The sequence below is a fragment of the Gossypium hirsutum genome, chromosome D02, assembly GCF_007990345.1.
Source record: "Gossypium hirsutum isolate 1008001.06 chromosome D02, Gossypium_hirsutum_v2.1, whole genome shotgun sequence".
In the NCBI taxonomy this organism is placed as follows: Eukaryota; Viridiplantae; Streptophyta; class Magnoliopsida; order Malvales; family Malvaceae; genus Gossypium; species Gossypium hirsutum.
The window spans coordinates 52,003,297-52,023,395 of NC_053438.1; the positions used below are offsets into that span (position 1 = coordinate 52,003,297).

At 35.2% G+C, this 20,099-nt stretch overlaps 1 non-coding gene across 1 annotated transcript; it reads right to left on the reverse strand.

The window, feature by feature from the left end:
* Positions 1-2,473: 2,473 nt before the first annotated feature.
* LOC121214987 (small nucleolar RNA R71) lies at positions 2,474-2,580 on the reverse strand. Its single transcript, XR_005910722.1, has one exon. It is a non-coding gene; the product is annotated as a small nucleolar RNA R71 (small nucleolar RNA).
* Positions 2,581-20,099: the final 17,519 nt, after the last annotated feature.

Below are 20,099 nucleotides of genomic sequence, written 5' to 3' on the forward strand. Positions count from 1 at the left end.
TATCATCTTTTTACTTAAATCCGTTGTTAAAACTAAGTAATTGTTTAATAAATTAATGAAATAGGTGAAAATATTAAATTAGGACATAGAAATTATTAAAATGTGATTTTATGCTTTCTTATATAGTTTTCATGCAATAAATGACTTATTTTATATTAATTTGAATATATTATATTTTTAAGACATAAAGTGGGCCATACATGATTAAATTAAAAAATAAAATATAAAATTATATTTAATATTTCATTTTAAAATATTTCATTAATAATTTGGGTTTTAATTAATTCATTAAATTGGATAAATTTAATTCTTTGGTCCTCTAACTTGTTGATTTATTTTGGACAGGTCTGATAGCTTTGTTGGATTATAAAACCGTCCAAATTGGAGACCAAGTTAACCCAAAATTTGGCTGCACATGGCTATCCATAAACCACTTTTTGGTTTAATTGCACAAGGTCCTTGAAGAGTTGAAGAAAATTAGAGATTTACCTGAAGATTTGCACTTGACCGAGTCTCAGTCTTAAGTTGTTGTGGCACTCAAATTGACCAAAAATTAAGAAAAATTCAGCTCAACTTACTAAAATTATAGCCAGCAACCCATGGAAGATGCTTCAAAAGATGGAAACTCCTATTTTTAGCAAACTATCTCTCTCTCCTCACTTATAAATAAGACCCTCTCATTCCTTCATTCATCATCCCTCAAGCATCCATCAAGCATCATTCTCTCTTTTTCTGTTTTTTCATTCCTACGCCTAGCATCATCTCTTCATAGAGATTTTAGCAATTAAACCTCTTAAAGAACCCTTGGTCGGCCACCTTGGAGAACCATCAACAAAAGAGCAAAGCAAAGGAACGAAGGAGTCTCGTTAGTCAAAGTCTTAGGTGACAACCACTCTGAACTGGATTTAATCTTTCTTTTCTTTAACTTAATATATAGATGTTTTCTATGTGTTCTTTGTTCTTGTTTACAACAATGTTAGCTTAATTTTATTTAAGCTAGGATGATTGCTTTAATTAAATAATATTTATTTGATTCATGCTTATAATGTTGTGCCTCAATCGATCATGTTTTCAATTAAAATCAAGTCTGTATTTCGTTCATACGTGATTGAAATGCACCTGAATTAGCTGAGTGATCCTAACCAAATGACAGTTAATGGACGCATAATTGAAATGTGCATGCTCAATTTAGATCCTAACACGATTAAATTGTAGGTTGCATAACAACTCTAACCAAGCTCTGTTATCTACATAGTTTTTAGATTTGTGTGATTAAATTGTTTCAAACCTAACGCGTCCCTACTACCTCACACGAATGCTAAGAAACCCTTAGTAAATAAGGATCAATAAAATGCGTATTTACTAAGTAAAGGATTCCGAAAGGACCTAATGTGGTTTCCAAACTCATGAAGGATCGAGTTGTCATGGAATGATTTTCCAAATGTTATTAATCATGTTGATAATAAATTGAGTTTAATTAAAGTAATTGTCCTAGTTTATTTATGTTATAATTGTTGCAAATTGTGTTTAATTTTACTAAAATCTATTTCAATCATATAGTTTGCATACTTAGTATAATTTGCATTACAGATCATTGCATTTAGTTTAATATATTTTAATCACCACTTCTCAACAATATTGTGTTTTTATTTACAAAATTGTTAATATAACTTTTCAATTAAGTGACTTAGCACTAATACAATCCCTGTGGTCACGATAACTCGATACTTACTTATTACTTGACAATGACTGTGTACACTTGCACAAACCTAAACGTTACAAGTTTTTGGCGTCGTTGCCAAGGATTGTCAACTGTTTCCATATTCATTTTTTTCGTGAAAGTATTTATTTTCAATTTGATTTATTTCTAACATTACTAACTTATTCTTTTTAATTTTTGTGATCTTCTTTTTAGGTGTTTATGAGCATAGACCGAATTATCGATTTACTTCTTGTAGACCTTGAAATTGAGTGAAGTTTCAGGAAAATAAAACGTGAACAAATAGCTCAAAGACAAGTCGAGATGGACCTTGGAAATCAGGATCAAGACCAAGGTAATGAAGCCGATTATGTACGAAATCCTATCCTCATTGCCAATGATAGGGATCAATGCATCCGACAATATGCCGTGCCACTTTTCAGTGAATTAAACCTAAGAATTAGAAGGCCAGATATTGAGGCAACCTAGTTTGCGTTGAAACTAGTGATGTTTCAAATGCTACAAACGATGGGCCAATTTAGTGGTATGCCCACGGAAGATCCACATCTCCACCTTCGATTGGTTATGGAGGTGAGTGATTCATTCAAGGCAGATGGTGTGACTGAAGACGTATTGAGGTTGAAGTTGTTTTTGTACTCGTTACGAGATCGAGCACGAGCATGGCTCAATTCATTTCCACCAAGTTCCATATCTACATGGCAAGAATTAGCAGAGAAATTTTTGGTTAAGTATTTCCCACCTAGAAAAAATGCTAAGTTGAGGAACGGGATCACAACTTTCCAACAATTGGATGACGAGTCTTTGTATGAGTCTTGGGAGCGATTCAAGGAGTTACTTCGTAAGTGTCCTCATCATGGGATTCCTCACTGTATCCAGTTGGAGACATTCTATAATGGTCTCAATGCACATACAAGATTGATGGTAGATGCTTCCGTGAGTGGTGCAATTTTGTCTAAGTCTTATAATGAGATTTATGAGATCATTGAAAGGATGGTGAGTAATAAATATCAATAGCCAACAAATCGAACAACTTCAGGAAGACGCGTAGCCGGAGTTCATGAAGTTGACTCCTTCACTTCGTTATCTACTCAGGTATCATCTATTTCCTCTATATTAAAACAGTTAATCGCTAATAGTACTAATAATTTTATAGCTTAGCCACCAAGTCCATTTGAAATAGTTTTCTGTATGTACTATGGGGAAGGTCATTCTTTTGAGAATTGTTCATCAAATCCCGAGTCAGTGTACTATGTGGGGAACCAATATCAAAAAAAGAAGTGGACAAGGACCCTAGTCCAACTTCTAAATCCTTCATGGCATAATCATCCTAACTTTTCTTGGAGCAACCAAGGAAATAGACCGAACAACAACTTATTACAGCAAAGACCCAACCAATCTCAAGGGTATAATCAGCAAGCTTCAAAACCACCTCAAGCTAAGGCATCAAACAGTTTGGAGAACTTGTTGAAAGCATACATGGCAAAGAATGACGCTTTGATCCAAAGCCAAACAGCAACACTGAAAAATTTGGAAATCCAAATGGGCCAATTAGCTACGAAGCTACGTAATAGACCACAAGGAACCTCGCCGAGCAATACTGAGAATCCAAGAAATTTGGGTAAAGAACATATCAAGGTAGTGGCATTGCGAAGTGGTAAAATTCTAGAACCCCGATTGATTGATGTCAAAGATAAGCTCGTTAAGAAGAATCAACCAACTATTGAAGTTCCTACACCAAAGGAATCAGAAACTGCAAAGTCTGACAAGGTAAACCATGACTTAGTGAATTCAGATATTTTAACATCTTCTTTGGATGCAGATTTACCTACTCAAAAAAGTTGTCTGGTTCAACCGAAAGTTTCATCACCTCTATATCCGCAAAGATTACAGCAAAACAAGAAGAAATAGGAGGTGCAATTCAAGAAGTTTTTGGATGTCCTGAAGCAGTTACACATCAATATTCCGTTGGTGGAGGCTTTAAAACAAATTTCAAATTATGTGAAGTTTATGAAGGATATACTGTCCAAGAAGAAACGACTGAGTGAGTATGAGACTGTTGCCTTGACAAAGGAGTGCAGTGCATTCCTGCAGAACAAACTGCCACCGAAATTGAAAGACCTAGAAAGTTTTACTCTACCTTGTAACATTGGTGACTCCTACTGTGGTAAAGCTTTGTGTGACTTAGGAGCAAGTATCAACTTGATGCCTAAGTCTATCTTCAAGATGTTAGGAATAGGTGAAGTAAGACCTACAACTGTGACGCTTCAGCTAGTGGATTGATCTTTAGCATATCTCGAAGGAAATATCGAGGATGTTTTGGTAAGAGTCGATAAATTTATTTTTCCTGCTGATTTCATTGTCTTAGAATTTAAAACAGACAACGAAGTGTCGATCATCCTTGGGAGACCTTTCCTAGCCACGGGAAGAACGTTAATTGATGTGCAGAAAAGAGAACTCACCATGGGAGCTCAAAATGATCAAGTAACCTTTAACATTCTTAAAGCGATGAAATTTCCTGATCTGGGAGAAGAGTGTTAGTTATGGAAGAGATAGAAACCTTGGTTTCTATGGAAAGCAATTTTGAAGAAGATCCATTGGAGAAAGCTTTAGATCTTGACTCTTTAGAGGATGAAGAAGATGAAGAAAACATGGCTTTGATGGAAGCCATTCTAGGAAATTTTATTCAATCCATAAGGTTTGAACCGTTGGAGTTGGAAGTCAGAGAATTTGTGCAACCCAAGTTGTCAATTAAAGAACCACCTAAACTAGAACTAAAGGTACTTCCTTCCCATTTGAAATACGTCTATTTAGGTGATTGTTCTACTTTTCCTGTGATTATTTCAGTGGAACTAACCAAAGATCAAAAGGAGCAACTAATTGTTGTTCTAAAGAAATTTAAGAAAGTAATTAGTTGGACCATAACTGATATTCGAGGTATAAGCCCTTCTTTTTGCATGCATAAAATCATTTTAGAATAAGGTGAAAAATCTCGAATTGATGGGCAAAGGAGGCTCAATCCTATTATGAAAGAAGTTCTAAGAAAAGAAGTGATCAAATGGTTATATGTAGGAATCATATATCCTATTTCAGATAGTTCTTGGGTAAGTTCAGTGCAGTGTGTCCCGAAGAAAGGTGGAATCACGATTGTTGAAAATGAACGTAACGAGTTAATTCCAACAAGAACTATTACCAGTTGGAGAATCTGTATTGGTTACAGAAAGTTGAACAAAGCCACTCGGAAGGACCATTTTTCGTTGCCTTTTATGGATCAGATGTTAGATCGACTCGCATGTAATGAATTTTATTAATTTTTAGATGGCTATTCGGGATATAACCAAATAGTTATAGCCCTAGAAGACCAATATAAAAAAACCTTCACTTGTCCATACGGTACGTTTGCTTTTAGGCAAATGCCTTTTGGTTTATGTAATGCATCTGCAACTTTTCAATGGTGCATGATGGCAATATCTACTAATATGCTTGAAAATTTTGTTGAGCTTTTCATAGATGATTTTTCTATTTTTGGTAACACTTATGATATCTATTTGAGTAATTTGGCTAAGGTACTGAAGAGATGCGAAGAAACGAATTTTGTCCTTAATTGGGAAAAATGTCATTTTATAGTCAAGGAAGGGATTGTCTTAGGTCATAAGAGCTCGAAGAAAGGAATTGAAGTCGATAAAGCAAAGGTGGATGTAATTGAAACATTACCGGCCCCAATGAATGTGAGAGGAGTCAGAAGTTTCTTAGGTCATGCCAGTTTTTATCGAAGGTTTATCAAAGATTTCTCGAAAATTTATAAACCGTTGTGTTTGTTGATAGAGAAAGATACAGTGTTTGATTTCAACAAAGCATATTTGGAAGCTTTTGAAGAGCTAAAGAAGTGGTTACTCTCAGCCCCAATAATTGTTACACCTGATTGGAACCCACCTTTTGAGTTGATGTGCGATGTAAGTGAATATGTCGTTGGAGCTGTGATGGGTCAAAGAAGAAATAAAGTGTTTCACCCTATTTACTATGCAAGTAGAACATTGACGAGAGCCCAATGCAATTATACGGTAACCAAAAAAGTTCTCTTTGTTATAGTTTTTGCTTTTGACAAATTTCGCTCATATCTTATAGGTACCAAAGTTATAGTATTTACTGACCATGCAGCCATTAAATACTTGCGCACGAAGAAAGATGCAAAACCAAGGCTAATTCATTGGATACTTTTACTCCAAAAATTTGACCTTGAGATCCAAGACAGAAAAGGTGTTGAAAATCAAATAGCTAATCATTTGTCGAGGTTGGAGCAAAATGAGGTAACTCAGTCATGTGTTCCTATCAACGAGAATTTCCCAGATGAACACTTATTTGAGGTAAATCAAATTCATGAAATACCCTGGTTTGCTGATTTTGCCAATTATCTCTTATGTGGAATAATTCCTCGAGAAATGACATACCAACAAAGGAAAAAATTCCTTCATGATAGTCGGTATTATCTTTGGGAGGATCCATTTTTGTTTAAATAATGTGCAGATAATATAATTTGAAAATGTGTAGCTGAAAACGAGATTGCTGAGATCTTGTATCATTTCCATTTATCTCCAAGTGGGGGACACTTTGGTGGTTCATGTACTGCAACAAAGATTTTACAAGCAGGTTTCTTTTGGCCTACACTATTTAAAGATACTATGCTTATGTGAAAAATTGTGATAAATGCCAAAAGACTGGAAATATATCAAGGAGGAATGAGATGCCCTTAACAAACATTTTGGAGATTGAATTGTTCAATTTATGGGGCATTGATTTCTTAGGCCCATTTCCTTCTTCGTATGGGAACAAATACATCTTAGTTGCTATGGACTATGTATCCAAATGGGTTAAAGCTAAAGCATACCCTACAAATGATGCTAAGGTAGTCATGCGATTTCTACATAAGCATGTGTTTACACGATTTGGGACACCAAGAGCCGTTATTAGTGATGAAGTTTCTCACTTTGTGAACAAATGGCTTAAGTGGTTGCTTGATAAATATGATGTGAAGCGCAAGATTGATACTGCCTATCAGCCCAAATCTAATGGGTAAGTTGAAAGAGTGAATTGTGGAATCAAAGGTATCCTTGAAAAGGTAGTACGCCCTAGCAGAAAAGATTGGTCTCGAAGGCTCGATGATGCATTATGGGCCTATCAAACAGCATTTAAGACTCCGTTAGGAATGACTCATTATCGGTTAGTCTTTGGAAAGGCATGTCATTTGCCATTAGAGTTGGAGAATAAAGCTCACTAGGCTTTGAAGCAGTTAAACTTTGATCTTAAGCAAGCCGATGAGAGAAGGATGTTACAACTTGATGAATTGGAAGAGCTGAGGTTGTTTTCCTATGAGAATGCCAAAATGTGTAAATAAAGATCAAAGAGATGGCATGATAGTCATATACAACCTCGCAAGTTTAAAGAAGGTCAGAAGGTTTTGTTATTTAATTCAAGGTTGAAGTTATTTCCTGGGAAGCTTAAATCCCGATGGAAAGGACCTTATACCATCTACCGAGTTTATCCTTATGAAGCTATTGAATTATACAACAATTACGGAGGTACGTTTAAAGTTAATGGTCAACGTCTCAAACACTACTGGGATGGCGAAGTTGAGCGAATTGAATCCTCGCTCAAATTAGCAGACCCTTAATTTTTCATGAACTCATTTTGTAAATAAATAAATAATTAAAACTTATTTTTTAACTTATTACATTTAATTAATTATGTTTAAGAAGATTGGAACTTAAGTGGGATTGCTATGGCCCCTCCAACCTTTCATGGGTATTAATTTAATGTAATTTGTTAAGAATAAATTTTCTAATTAAGACATAATTTTTTTAATTTCATTTGTTCTGTTTAAATTTTTATGTTAATAAAGAGGGTCAAATTTGGCCCAAGTACCAATCAGTTTTTTTCTAGTAAGATATAGTCTGAGTTTGAGGCCTAAAACAGCAAAAAGGAGGGAAAAATACATGCCTTGCTGTCCCACCTATTGCTTGCCGCCCAAGTAACCCTAATGTAGCTAACTTTTTGCTACATGTAGCCCTAATATTTCCCTATATAAAACCCTTTCCATTCTACTAATTTTCATAACCCTCAAAGCAATTTGCTTACACCCTAAAAATCCTTAAATCTCCCTTTTATACCGTCTACCTCAAATCCCAAAAGAAACCCTAGTTCTCTTCCTTTTTGCCGAAATTCCTTATTGTCACCACAAAGATATTGTCGAAACACCATCATTGCTATCGTACGTTGTCGTCATCACCACACCATCCTTGCTGTCGTAAGATTTTTGTTGTAGCAAGTTCTACCCACTTTGTCGATTTCTCTTTTCTCTTTTGTGCAGAAACATTGCCGAATTTTTGAGAAGAGATGCCATGTCTCGCCAAAGAACCAGATCTTCAAAGACTACTCCTGAAAAACCAATTTTGATCGATGAAGAAGTGAAAGAAAGATTTGATTCAATCTTCAAGCATCAACCTATGATGCTGGAAAAGGGTTTTAACTTGAAGAGTAATGATTTGATGGTTTTTCCTATACCAATTAGAAAAAAAAATCAATGCTCTCAAATGGGAACAATTTTGTGATGCTCGTTCACTTCCCGATGATGAACTAGTTCTAGAATTCTATGCTAGTTTATCTACGCAAGATGCTACTGAAGTCATTGTTCGAAACAAAACGGTACCTTTTACTTCTAAGTCCATCAATGATTTGTTTAATTTACGTTGTGTTGAAGAAGATGAGTACTACCCTATGATGAACAATATCAATTGGGTTTTTCTTCAACAAGTGCTTGATGTTGTGACAAATTCGGGATCCCAATGGATTATAAGAAAGTATGGGAGCCATTCTTGTCGAAGAGAATACTTTAAACCAGTAGCAAAGGTATGGTTTTATTTTGTTCGCTATAGTTTTATGCCTATCTCACATAGTTCCACCATCTCGATGGAACGGATGCTTTTGTTATATACAATTTTGACAGAAAAGTCCATTAATGTTGGGAAAACTATCCCTAAGGAGATTCACGATTGTGCTAAAAAGAAGACAGGAAGTGCTTATTTCCCATCATGAATCACTTCACTTTGCTTAAAGGCCAGTGTTAAAACACAAGCAAATTTAAAGAGGCGATATGTTCAAGGATGCATTACAAATTATGATCTTGAAGGATTTGTAGAGAGGGTGCATGAACTGAATCCAAGCGAGCAAGAAAAGCCAACTGAGCCGGATACAGAGGAGTCAACAGATGGAACTAAAATTGAAGCTAATTCAATCACAGACACTGAAGAGGAAGAATCTTATAAAGAATCGAACATTCCTGAACCAAGGGTTGAGCCAGAAGAAGAACCAGTCAAGCTAAGTGTTGAACCTAAATATACAACTGTCATGCCGGCTTCTGCAAGTACTTTAAGGAAATCGGAGTTGTCAATTTTGATGGATATGTGCAAGTTCATACAAAATCAACAACAAACTTACAGAAATATGCAAAAATTAGAGATGACTCAATTCAAAATATTTTTAAGAATATATCTAATACTTTTTTTCCTGAGTTCCCAGATGCTATCTTTGAGACATGGATGGAAGATACTGACGATGCAAGCGAAGATGGAGCTAAAGAAAACAAGGGGAATAAGTCAAAAAAATAAAGAGGGGGATTCTTGTCTTGTTATTTATTTAATTATTTTTAGGTCTTTAGGAATTTATTTCTTTCATAATTAAGATTAAATTTCTGTAGAATAAAACATAGAAAGCATGAACAAACTTAGCACTTCTTCAGAAAGAATAAGACTAAGTGATGTGGTAATAGGAATGAACATGTCTAGGATTGGGTTATTAGGGAAGACTTGGTACTTAAGCAGTGTTAATGACTCACCTCTCTTTCTTTACAACCCTACCTGGTGTTCAGTTTTCATTCATTACTTTGTTCTTGCAATGAGGATATTGCTTCTTTTTAAAGGGGGTAAGGCAAATAAATTGCTCAAACTTTTACAATTTTCAAGTATGTTTTAATCATTTCTTTCATAACTATATTTTAATGAATAAATGTTTAGAGATATTCTTGTTACTGAGATAGTTTGTATGCAAGTATGAATGATGATTTTATCTAAGTGAAAGTATGTTATCATGAAGAATGGAATGCTTGTATGATCTTAGCCTTAGTAATGTTTTCCATGAAAACTTAGTTCTTTTCAGATTAAACATGCATGAAGGTTTATACCTTTAGAATTGACTTAGTAACTTTCTTGAGGCAAAATCCTAGGGGACATAAAAATCTTAAATGATATGGGCACTATTTCTTTGGATCGGTTGAGCCTTTTCAAGCCAACCCTATGATATTAGACCCTTGAAATTGTAATTTTGAGCTTAAAGGCCTTTTTTTTTCAATGAGCCTAAATTATAAGCCAATTATCATCTTTTCAAAGCTAGCCTAAATTTGTGCACCTATCTTAACTAAAGTTGTCTTGGGAATCAACATTTGAGGAAATTTTCATAATGATGTATGTACTCATGCTTAAAAAAAGTGAAGAAAATTTCACTCAGTTTCCAAAAAAAAGGAAAAATGTATGAGTTCGAGTTCAAAATAAGTTTGGGGGTGTTCCAAATGTTCAATTAAAGAAAAAGGTTGTATTACAAGAAAACTAAGACAAATTTAAAGGTTAAGACATGTTGATTTTATGATTATGTCACCTACATTAGTGAAGAGGAAGTCCTAAGTTCAACAAATGAAGATCATAAATAAGCCTTGTGATTGTTTGCTTGATTGATAGGAAATTATGTTGAATGAAGAAAGTTATCTATGGTTGTGACATACATGCAAACTATGATTCGTGTTGGCATATTTTGAAGCTTAGTATAATCTTAAGGAATGTTTGCATACGAATTACTTGTTCATAAAGAAGATCGATAAGCATGAGTTATTAATGCATGATTATGGGACAAAGATTGATGTTGCTTACACAATAAGCAATTTTGCCTTAGCAAGACCTTTTGTTGTGCATAAACATTACTCGGGACGAGTAATGATTTATGTTTGGGGTGTGTAAATGGAAAAATATATAGGATTTTTCCTATGTGATTTATCACCTTTTTACTTAAATTTGTTGTTAAAACTAAGTAATTGCTTAATAAATTAATGAAATATGTGAAAATATGAAATTAAGACATAGAAATTATTAAAATGTGATTTTATGCTTTATTATATAGTTTTCATGCAATAAATGGCTTATTTTATATTAAATTGAATATATTATATTTTTTAAGACATAAAGTGGGCCATGCATGATTAAATTAAATAATGAAATATAAAATTATATTTAATAATTCATTTTAAAATATTTCATTAATAATTTGGGTTTTAATTAATTAATTAAATTGGATAAATTTAATTCTTTGGTCCTCTAACTTGTTAATTTATTTTGGACAGGTCCGATAGCTTTGTTGGATTATAAAACCATCCAAATTGGAGACCAAGTCAACTCAAAATTTGGCTGCACATGGCTGTCCATAAACTAGTTTTTGGTTTAGTTGCACAAAGTCCTTGAAGAGTTGAATAAATTAGAGATTTACCTGAAGATTTGCACTTGACCGAGTCTCAGTCCTGAGTTGTTGTGGCACTCAAATTGACCAAAAATCAAGAAAAAATCAGCTCAACTTACTAAAATTATGGCCGGCCACCCTTGGAAGATGCTTCAAAAGATCGAAACTCCTATTTTTAGCAAACTATCTCTCTTTCCCCACCTATAAATAAGACCCTCTCATTCCTTCATTCATTATCCCTCAAGCATCCATCAAGCATCATTCTCTCTTTTTCTCATAGTCTTTTCCATTCCCACACCTAACATCATCTCTTCATAGAGATTTTAGCAATTAAGCCTCTTAAAGAACCCTTGGTCGGCCACCTTGGAGAACCATCAGTGAAGGAGCAAAGCAAAGGAACGAAGGAGTCTCATTAGTCAGAGTCTTGGGTGACAGCCACTTTGAATTGGGTTTAATCTTTCTTTTCTTTAACTTAATATAAAGATGTTTGCTATGTGTTCTTTTTTCTTGTTTACAACAATGTTAGCTTAATTTTATTTAAGCTAGGATGATTGTTTTGATTAAATAATATTTATTTGATTCATGCTTATAATTTTGTGCCTCAATCGATCATGTTTTCAATTAAAATCAAGTTTGTATTTCGTTCATACGTGATTGAAATGCACCTGAATTAGCTGAGCGATCCTAACCAGACGACGGCTAATGAACACATAATTGAAATGTGAATGCTCAATTTAGATCCTAACACGAGTAAATTGTAGGTTGTATAACAACTCTAACCAAGCTGTGTTATCTGCACAGTTTTTAGATTTCTGTGATTAAATTGTTTCAAACTAACACGTCCCTGTTACCTCACACGAATGCTAAGAAACCCTTAGTAAATAAGGATCAGTAAAATGCGTATTTACTAAGTAAAGGATTCTGAAAGGACTTAATGTCCTTTCCAAACTCATGAAAGATTGAGTTGCCATGGAATGTTTTTCCAAATGTTATTAAGCATGTTGATAATAAATTGAGTTTAATTAAAGTAATTGTCCTAGTTTATTTATGTTATAATTATTCCAAATTGTGTTTAATTTTACTAAAATCTATTTCAATCATATAGTTTTCATACTTAGGATAATTTGCATTAGGGATCATTGCATTTAGTTTAATATATTTTAATCGCCACTTCTCAACGATATTGTGTTTTTATTTACCAAATTGTTAATATAACTTTACAATTAAGTGACTTAGCACAAATACAACCACTGTGGAGACGATAACTCGATACTTACTTATTACTTGATCACGTAGCTGTGTACACTTGCACAAACCTAAGCGTTACATACATTGAGACACTTTATGAAGCATGAGAGAAGTTTCAAGATTGATTGAGAAGGTGTCCTCACCATGGATTACCTTTGTGGCTCCAAATTCAAACTTTTTATAATGGTTTGAACCCCTCAACTAGACAAATGATTGATTCAGTAGCTAGCGAAACATTGAATAACAAAACACTTAAGGGAGCCTAAGAGTTTATTGTAGATATGACACTGAATAATTGTTAGTGGCAAGTTACTAAAGTAAAACCTGTGAAGGCAGCTAGTGTTTTTGATATTGATGCAGTTTCTATGTTGGGAAATCAGGTTGACGCTCTTGGTAAGAAAATTGATGGTTTGAATTTCTATAAGTAGGTAAACCCAGAAATGCAATGTGATGCGAATGGAACGGAGATGATTACTTCAAAATGTTTACCCTTCAGTTCTAACATGGAGCATAAGAAATTCAAATTTATGGTAATAATTCTAGACCTCAAAATAACCCCTATAGTAATAACTATAATGTAGGTTGGAGGAACCATCCAAGTTTCTCTTGGAGTGGTTAAGGAATTCAAAGGTGACAACCCCCTTTGGGTTTTTAGCAACATTATTAGCAAGAGAAGAAATCGAGCTTTGAGAAGATGTTGCCTAAATTTATTTTGGTGTCAAAAACTCGATTTCAAAACATTGAAATAGCACTAAAAAATCAACAAGCATCAATTTATTAGCTTCAAAATCAAATTGGACAGCTTGCTAAACTTGTTTTGGAAAGACCAAAAGGTAGCTTACCTAGCAACACTGAAACTAACCCAAATGAGCAAATCCATGCGATCACTATTCAAAATATGGAAGGCTTAGCCAAGCCTAAAAAGAATTCAAAGTTAGAAGCTGTTGTGAAAAGTGATGAGGTTTAGGAGAGTAAGAAAGTACATAAGCTGATAATCAAATACTACAAACTATGAGTTCCATATCTAGTATTATTGAAGAGAGACCACATAAAAGAACAATATGATAAATTTCTTGAACTTTGGGCCTAGAAGAAATAGGTTTTGAATAAGGTAACAGTGAGGATACTACACATAAATATTTAGTCGTGCAAGGAAGTGACATAAATAAATGTCTGCTTCAGTGGTTAAGTGATTTAGGAGTGTTTGGAAGTGTCTGAGAAGTCGGGGGTTCAAGCCTTGGCTTATGCAAAATTTTTATTTTAAGTGAATAAAATCCTTGGACCCAGTTAGTAGGTTCTTAAATAATAGTGTTTGTTTTATGACACAAAAAGAGCTTGTGGTCTGGTGGCAAGGTGGCTTGTTGTGTAACTGTGAGGTCTGAGGTTCAAGTCTTGGGTTGTGCAATGGAGTATTTATTTTGCTACTTGAGCTGTGTAGGTAGTGGAGTTGGACTAAAACACAGCTAAGGGGAGTTTGAGTGGAATTTGAATGGAGTTGTTGGGGGAGTTGAGGAGAAATCAGTGGATAGATTTAATGAGGGATAAGGGGAGAGATTTTAGGAGAAAATTAAGGGAAGTGAGGGGAGAGGAGAGGTGTGCCAAAATTGGACTTTGTACCCAGGAAAATTCGGCCAGATGGGAGATTGCTCATTCTTGGTATACTTTCATTTCGGTTGTGTATGGTGTTTTCACTCTTTTTGCTTGAAGGCCAATATGGTAAGAGGTTTTTGTATATTCTTCTGTCTCATTTTTTTATTTTTTTTGGTGTTGGCAACCTCTCTTTGGCCAAATATTGCCTCTCTCAATTGTCTCTTTTTCTTTCTTTTCCAAGTAATTCTACTGGTGCCTAATCTATCTTCTCTTATTTTGCATTCTTTCTTTCTTTACCCTTTACCGAAACCTCTTCGTCCCCTAAACCATTCTCCTCCCTTCTTGCCGATTTGCTCTTCTTTTTCTACCCTCTTTGTGTTGACTATTTCCTTGTTCTCTGCCGATTTTGTATGCCATTCTTCTTCTACAGTTTTATACTTTTGGTGACTTGGTGTTTGTTTTGACTTAGATTGTTCTAATAGATAATTGATATTAAGGGGTTCAACTAGATTGCAAGTAATAACCCCGAGATCTAGTGACCAACGTTGTTCCGGTGAGTGAAGTGCTTAAGGATTCGGTTGTTCAATCAAGGTAAGTGATTGTTAATCAAGAACTTATGTGTAATGAATAGGATTCTTTTAAAATTCAATTCATATGTGATTAACCAAGTGTCAAGGGTGAACATAGGTTCGGAAGTGTTCGAGGACTGTCTGCGCATCTTCTCGTAAACAGGTGTGTAAACACCGCATTGTAACTGTAGAATAGCAAAAAAGTCGAAAAGTCAAAAATACGACATTTGAGACCACACAGGCGTGCGATCGCTTGTGTGGTAAGCCTAACCTACGAAACATGGGCGATGGACTGTAGAGGCTCCATGAGCTTTTTCATGGGCTTAGGCCATAATGGGCAACGTTGGGCCGAAATAGGCCGTATGGGCTCAACGGGCTTGTGGGCCCCACACAAATGAAATCCACAAATTATGGAAAATACTGGACTGGGTGATATAGATCCCATAACCGTGGCAAATTCTGGGCTAAACGGGCCGTACGAACATGTGGGCCCACTTGGGCCCATTTGCACTATTTTGACCATTAGGTTACTTGAGTCGCTCGAGGTGACAGTAGACCTTTTGAGAGGTCAATAAATGACTGAAATACCCCCATAGGGTAAAATGATTGAAATACCCCCATAGGGTAAAATGACTGAAATACCCCTCATAGGGTAAAATGACCAAAATACCCCCATAGGGTAAAATGATCGAAATGCCCCCTATAGGGTAAAATGATCGAAATACCCCTATAGGGTAAAATGACCAAAATACCCCCATAAGGTAAAATTATTATTATACCCCTAGGAGATGAAATGATTGTTATGGCCTTATGTTATGTATGACTGATTTGCTCTATGATATGTATGATTATGATTGAGCATGACATTTTGCATACACGTATGATTTTATGTCACGACATATTGCATGGGGATGGGTTGTTATATTTGGAGGAAGTGTACCATACTGATAAGGTTACATGGGTCGCCCGAGACGACTGTGGACCTACTGATGGCTATATGTCGTTTATCTTACTGGCAGCTTTGCTGCAATACTATTTAGTGCCGCAACTGGTGCTAATCTTGGAGTGTCTGGCTAGGTGGGTCGATTTTATCCCTACATTGTGTGTTTGGCGGGACGGAGTGGTGTGTAGAGGCTAGATTGGGTAGGATTTCTAACTGCATATCTGTATTGGTTAATGATATTGTACTATTACTGCATTGATTAATGATATTACATACTGTTCACTGCATAATTGATATCTGTTACTGTTATGGGTCAAGGCCCCACTGATACTATTACTGAAATTGGGCAAAGGCCCTACTGATTACTGGCATTGTGATGGGCTCAACCCCAATCGTTTACTGTTATGGGAAGGGCTTAGGCCCACATTGAACTGGACTATACTGTAATGGGATCAGGCCCAAACTGCATTTATCTACTATTTAATTGACTATTTGTTTGTTAGGGGATTACACACTGAGTTTTTGTAATCTCACCCTTTCCTTTTAACTGTACTGTTAATCCCTAGCCATAGGCGATTTGGTGCTGCAAGGGACTCGGGGGTGGCCACACAACTGCAACTGTTGTACACTTGCTTTTACTTAAATTTAAATTTTGTGTTGGGTTTTGTTTATGTAATAAGGTCATTTATGATTGTTTTAATTTTTAATTGGGCTTTTACTTATTTTAAACTGCTAGTGGAGGAGAAGATGAATTTTTAAAATAATTATTGTTTTCAAATACACGCAATTTAAACATTAGAGTTTTCAAAAGCTTCCGCGATTTTAGATCAACCTATAATAACAATGGTAGTTAACAAGGCAAACGTTTTGAATTGATCATTTGTTAAATAATAAAAAGGTTTTTAAACTTAGGAACGAATTCAATGTGACACGCCAGATTCGGCCATAACTCTTAGGCCGGGTTTGGGGTGTTACAATTTTGTTAGAGTCCCTAGTGAGCAAAATGATGTTAATTATTCTACCAAAGTTAGTAATTATGTAGTTCAACATTCTTTGCGGGAAATCACTCATGAAAACATGTTGGAGCCATATTTTATTGAAAGTGATAGAACTCGAGGGACAAGTGAAGAGCAAATGGTGCAGCTTGGTGAACTAGATGAATGGTGAACAAAAGCTTATGAGAAACTAAGAAAATATTAGGAAGAAACAAATCAATTCCATGATATGCATGTAAAGAGAATGAACCAATTCAAAGTTGGAGATGAAGTGATGTTAGACAAACCGGATCCACAAATTTTTCCTTCAGAATTCAAGTCAAGAGGGTCGAACCCATTTGTGGTACAAAAATTATTTCCATACGGAACTATTAAGGTAACACACCCTGGTTATGACACATTCAAGGTAAACAGTCTTTCTCTCAAACTTTATTTTGGTGGTGATAATGACAACGAAGAGGAACTTCGGCTCCAAGATCCTCCTTAACCGTTAGCTAAAAAGGGAAGTCGAGCTTAGACTCTAAATAAGCGCTTCTTGGAGGCAACCCAGGTGTTTTATTTTACTTATTTATCATATTAATTTCACATTATTTTTTTAAAATTGAAAAAAATAAAATAAAAAATAAAAAAATACATTCATTTTTTATTTTTATTATTTCAAAGAAATTAAAACAAACTTCAAAAAAATTACATTCATTTTTATGTTTTATTACTTAAAAAAATTAAAATTTTGAAAGAAAAAAAAGGGTCACACGGTCTGGGGTGAATCACACAGCCTAGAGACACAGTTGTGTGTGATACACGGCCTGGACACACGGTCGTGTATGATACACAGCCTAGACACACTGGCGAGTCACAGGCCGTGTGAAAACTAGAGCTAATTTTTTTCAATTTTAATTTAAACCACATGGGCATAGAGAGCTACACGGGCTTTAGACATGGTCGTGTGAGAGACACGGTCTGTTACACTGGCGTATGGTGGACCATGTGACCCACACAGCCTAGCACACGAGCTTGGGAGAAATAAAGCTCATCGCACACAGCCATGTGTGACACACAATCTTGACACACGGGCGTGTCTTAGGTCGTGCACATACTGAAGGTTAATATTTTTAAAATTTAGATGACACACAGGCGTGTGACATGGTCGTTTGGCCCAACATAGGCCATTTACAAGACCGTGCCTCCTTCTTTAGATCTAGGGTATTCACTTTTGTTAAAATTTTCCTTTACTACCATTTCACCAAGCCCCAGCCCCACACCACCGATCTTCCCACCTTATCGTCAATTCATTCTTCTCTCTCCAATTCGAGCACCACGTAGCTCGCATTCCCCTTCGATCATCACTCACAGCTCCTCCTTACTCCGTTCAACCTTGAAACATCGTTGTCCCCTTCCCCTTGAACCCCTTTTAATTTCACAAACCAACCTAGATCTAACTCGTGCGTACCCATCCCCTTCCACCGTCGCTTTGCTCCCCAAGCTTGTAGCAACACCCACGACCGACAACTCCCATCCCCGATCTCCCCTCCCTCTTGCATTTTCGTCAAACCACCACCCCTGCACCCTTCTCCCTCACACGTCATCGTCCCTAGTTTATTTTCTCCATCAACCATCCCCGCTTCGTACAACCCTCCACCATCCACAACCACCGCCGTCAACCAACCCTACCACCGTTTGTTACCCTCCACTTACTTTTTGTTCATTTGTTATTATTATTTTATTATTTTAATATTATCTTTTTTATTTTATTTTATTTTTTTTATATTGTTATTATTACTAATATTATTGTTTTATAGTTGATATTTTGATTACTATACTATTTTAATTATTTTTGTTAATATTAGTTCTTTCTTAGGTTACTATTAGTGTTAGTTAGGATCCTTTTGTCTTATTAGTTGTAGTTTTACTTATTAGATTATTACTATATTGTTTGAGCATATCCAGTGAATTGATTTTTGTTGGGAGGTGAATTGAATTTGGGTGTTTCTGACTTCTACTTTTCTTTAGCTATTTTTTATTTAATTTGTACTGATGTTGAGTTATTCGATTGTTATTTGTTCTTACAATTGCATTATGACTAATACTAGAGGTAAGACTAAGACCGCCATTCCCACTTTAAAAAAGTAGAAGACATCGGGTGCGACCTCATCCTCGGGCCATCCTTCTATTACGAGACACTCGTGTCTCCAATCTTTACTAGGTCCACATGAGGACCAATATCTTCACCTGAAGGCATGGCCATTGGGTTTAGATCATTGCCTAGATTGGGAGGCACTCGAGGTGATCCATTTAGCTGACTGGGTTAGAGTCCTCGTCGACATTGCTCAATAGGATCGGTTCTTCTCCATCGTTGAGTCGACTTATTCCAAACTCACACAAGAGTTCTATTCTACATTCTCCATCCAGCATGTATAGTCACGATGGGATAAGCCAGGTACGGTATTGTTTAGCCTCGGGGTGTTACACATTATCTGAGTGTCCCGGGCTTAGGAGTCGCCCTTGGACTGTATTCTGAGAAGCTCATGAGTATCCCGATACTTCTCTTGACCTCGATCACTGACCTAATTTCATTTTCTTATTTATTTATTTTTTACTTTTGTTTGTGCTTTTCTTTTTATTTTTAGTTGTTTTTATGTTATTTGTGAGACTTCTTTATTTTTATTTTTATTTTGAACCTTGCTATTATTTTTATTATTTTGATGGTTATTTTTGTTTGATTTTGTAATCTCTTTATTTTCTTATTTATTTTATCTTCTTATTAGTTTCCTCGGAAGCATGCACTTCATTTAGATTTGCCCACAATTCCGATTTTGACTATTCTAGTGATTTTATCCGAATTCAGGGCAATTTCAGTTCTCTTCCTCTCTTATAATATTGTTCTTATTTTTTAATTATATTTGTTTCTACATTGACGGAAATATACATCTTCAGTGTGCGAAGGATTTTATATGTTTATGCAATATAGCCCTGAATTATTGTTTTAAGTAATCTTTTTGTACTTAACATTGAAGTAAATTTTTTTTGAGTTTTTATTAATGTTGTTTTGGATTAATTTTTGGATTTTTGTGAGTTGTGTGATTTATACTTTAAGTCACAAGAGATTCAAGCATGATAAATTGTTTTTTTCATAAATAAATATTTTAGGTTGTCTCTCTGAATTGAAGTATTGTCTTGAAATTTTGAATTTGCAAGTTTGACATCAAAATCATAATTCTTTGTGAGCTTTTGAACCTAAAGAGCATACATTTTTCATGCTCATTTTATTTTTTTGTTGTAAGTGTGTCAACTTGATTTGTTATTCTAAAACTTGCTTCAATTATACATGTCGAGACCACATTATTGATATGATATACTAAGATGATAAAGGCACTTAGGATTTAACCCATTTAACCTTTAACCACATTAATTGCTGTGTTAACCCTTAGTAAACCCCATTGATCCTAACATTTTTTATTAACTCGTTAATGTTAACCCACAACTCA